The sequence below is a fragment of the Oryx dammah genome, unplaced genomic scaffold (genome assembly GCF_014754425.2).
Source record: "Oryx dammah isolate SB20612 unplaced genomic scaffold, SCBI_Odam_1.1 HiC_scaffold_17, whole genome shotgun sequence".
In the NCBI taxonomy this organism is placed as follows: Eukaryota; Metazoa; Chordata; class Mammalia; order Artiodactyla; family Bovidae; genus Oryx; species Oryx dammah.
This window is the reverse complement of record NW_024070201.1, coordinates 343,342-347,236: the sequence shown is the minus strand read 5'-3', so window position 1 is coordinate 347,236 and position 3,895 is coordinate 343,342. Positions and strand designations below refer to the sequence as shown.

General features: G+C 36.9%; 1 pseudogene; it reads left to right on the top strand.

The window, feature by feature from the left end:
• Window positions 1-2,625: 2,625 nt before the first annotated feature.
• On the top strand, window positions 2,626-3,554 carry LOC120876111 (annotated as a pseudogene).
• Window positions 3,555-3,895: the final 341 nt, after the last annotated feature.

Here is a 3,895-nt window from a genome sequence, read left to right as displayed (position 1 = left end):
AACTGGACAGGACTGAGCATGCATGCACACCATGCTACACATAAAATCTATAAATAATAAGAACATGCTTATACAGGAAACCTAGTCAATACTATACAATGGCTTATGGGAAGGAATCTAAGAAAGAGTGGATATATATGTGTATTATATATATATATATAATACATATATATAATGAATTTTCTTTACTATACATCTGAAACAACATTATAAATGAACTGTACTTTGATAAATTTTTATATGAGCTTAATAAGTCTCAGATATTTTTTATTCTTTAGTCAAGTGAGAATGTAGCTGACAAAATTTATAGTAATTATTGAGATGGTGTCTATAGCCTTTTTATTCATTTATTTTTTGCATTGTGTTACTTTTTCTTCTTTTAATATTTATGTTTATTATTATTTTTTGGCTGCATCAAGTCTCAGTTTCATTGTGAGACATCTTTGATGTTCATGGTAGCATGCAGGATCTATTAGTTGCAGCATGCTAACTCTTAGTTGCAGCACGTGGGATCTAGTTGCCTGAACAGGGATTGAACTTGGGCCTCTTACATTGAGAGAGTGGACTCTTAGCCACTGGACTTAAAGGGAAGAACCTATAATGCACCCTTTTATGCATTATCAATATAAAGAAAGCTGAGCACTGAAGAATCGATGCTTTTGAACTGTGGTGTTGGAGAAGACTCTTGAGAGTCCCTTGGACTGCAAGGAAATCCAACCAGTCCATCTTAGAGGAAATCAGTCCTGAATATTCATAGGAAGGACTGATGCTGAAGCTGAAATTCTAGTACTTTGACCACCTGATGTTGAAGAACTGACTCACTTGAAAAGACCGTGATGCTGGGAAAGACTGAAGACAGGAGAAGGGGATGACAGAGGATGAGATGGTTGGATGGCATCACTGATGCTATGGACATGAGTTTGAGTAAACTCCAGGAGTTGGTGATGCACAGGAAGGCCTGGCATGCTGCAGTCCATGGGGTCGCAAAGAGTCAGACATGACGGGGTGACTGAATTGAATATAATAACCAGAAACTCCACCCACGATAATTCTATTAAGTTTAAGTATATTTAGAAAGTTGTATTGTACAACTGAATAACAATGATACTATAACTGTGAAGCTCCTAGGATGTACGGGAATCAATCATATAACTAATATACTTTTGTTGAAGTTCTAATAGATGAAGACAAGTGGTAAGAGGGAGGATTATAAAAATTTAAGTTAACACAAGTTTACAGAACCTAGGATATATGACTAAAGTATCTGTGCTTTGGGTATGAATGAGAAGAAATCCATTATATGCTGAAAAAAAAAATAGAATGGCCTCAGGACTCCAAAGGTGATTTTACCATCATATCATCAGTCAAGTCATATCCTCTCTGAACCCTCAGCTACACTGGAAACGTTAGGATAACAAGTCATTGAAAGATTAACTACTTCACTAAGTAACAAGTGGAACCAATATATCTTGAGGTAGAAATTTTGGACTTGCATTCTAGGTATAGAATTGTCCCTGGTTTGCCTCAAAGATTAATATTTTAATATTAAAGTAAATCACAGTTCTCTTAGTTTTAGCTTTCTTTCACTGCCTCTATGGGGGCTTCACAGGTGGAGCTAGTGGTTAAGAATCTGCCTGTCAATGCAGGAAATGTAAGAGATGCAAGTTCTATCTCTGAGAGCTCTGGAAATTCAAGATATAAACCTGGAAGGATTCATAAGTGTTCAATGGAGATTTGACACCAAAAAGTTGGTTCTTTGTAATATTCAACACTACTGAATTCAAATATGCTTCAACTATGTATATAAATCTCACATCAACTAGAGAAAGTGCAGAATAAAAACTCACTTTGAAGGTAAAGAAATTCAAGTTGTCAGAGAATTATAGGATTGCCTTAGCTGGAAGAAGAAGAGAAAAACATATTTAGTTATTAGAGAAGTCAAGGCTTAACAGTTGAGAACATGAGGTTTTGGTACAGAAAATTCTAGGTTCAAATACTATCTCTGCTGTTGATCAGTTTTAGGTCCTTGGAAACATTTCTTAAACTATATGAGGATTATAATAATATCTTAAAAACTGTGGAAAGTATTAAGTGGGTTAAGTATAGGATTTAGGACACTGTCCAAACAAAATGAAATGTGTGTGTGTATGTGTGTGTGTGTGTGTATTTCTGTGTGCACTAGTAGTGACAAGAGCCGTACAGTGTACTGATATTTGTTGAACTATCAGCACCATGTTAGACACATAGATTCTCAATAATACATGCAGAATACTTAACATTTTTGACCACTCATCATGTGCTAGACATTTGGCTAATATTTTCCTGTATATCTGCTTAACTCAATCAGACAACCTGTCAATGTCATCATTTTGTTCATTTGATGAGACTCAGATACTCACCCTCCATTAAGCAAATCGCAAGTGAAGGCCCTAATTCTAAAATCAGTTATTTTATCCAATTCTAGTGGTCTTCCCAAGTGACAGACTGAAGATACAGTATTTTACCAACATTGTAAGGGATTAATATGCCTCCTTTCAGTTATTAATTGATACTTCTATTTCTTTATTCCAAAAGAAAAATCAGCAATTTTTTCTCATTATCTTATCAAGCTTTCTCCTAGTGGACATGGAAATTGGAAATCATACCATCCTGACTGAATTCATCTTACTGGGTTTCTCAACAGACCTCCAGTGGCAACTAATACTATTTGGAGTATTTTTGACTGTCTATTTGGTAATCTTGTCAGGTAACATGACCCTGGTTATCTTAATTCATATTGATTCCCACCTGCACACACCTATGTATTTTTTCATTGACAATCTCTCTTTCTTGGATTTCTGGTACACCTCTGTGTACACTCCTAGAATGTACTTGTATCTCAGAAGATAAGCGCTTTTCCTTGGCTGAATGTGGAGCCCAACTATTCTTTTCTCGTGTTGTAGCCTACACTGAGCGCTTTCTCCTAGCAGTCATGGCATATGACCGTCACATGGCAATCTGTAACCGGCTACTTTATTCAAGTTATATGTCTCATTCTCTCTGTACCAGACTTGTTGCTGGCTCCTATATAGGAGGGTTCTTGAATGCCATCGCCCATACTGTCAACACTTTTCACTTGAGTTTCTATGGCAAAAAATATCATTGACCATTTCTGTGATGCACCACCACTGGTGAAGATGTCATATACAGACACCAAGGTCTATGAGGAGGTCCTCCTGGGTCTTGTGGGTTTCATGGTCCTCTCGAGCATTCTTGTCATCATTATTTCCTATTTCCACATCTTTCTGGCTATTCTGAGGATCCACACACCTTCAGGAAGGCGCAAGGCTTTTTCCACCTGTGCTTCATACCTGGTCTCAGTGATGCTCTTCTATGGATCATTGCTCTTCACATATTCAAGGCCAAGTTCCATCTACTCCCTGAAGAGAGACAAAATAGCTTCCCTGTTCTACACTGTGATCAACCCACTGCTCAACCCTCTCATCTATAACCTGAGAAACAGACATCAAGAGGACTTTTGGAAAGCAGCAAAGACCATAAGACCTCAGAGATGAAGGTGATCTTTTTTTTTCTTTCTCCAGAATGTTCTCATTGTGTTTTCTAAGTTATTGGCTTATTTACATGTTTGTAAACATTACCATATTTCAAGTAAATGCAGCATGTTATACGTAAAAGAAGAAACACTGATTAAACCATATTGTTTTTTGATACTCCTTTTTTTGTGATTAAACTATTTTAAACCTGCGATATTAGTTTGTTTGATGTTTTAAGATACTGTAGCATGCTTCATTTTGTAGTTGTGGTTTCGATGCTTAGTCATGCTGGACTCTTGCAACTCCGGGAACTGTAGCTCGCCAGGCTCCTCTGTTGTTGGGTTTCTCCAGACAAGAACGTT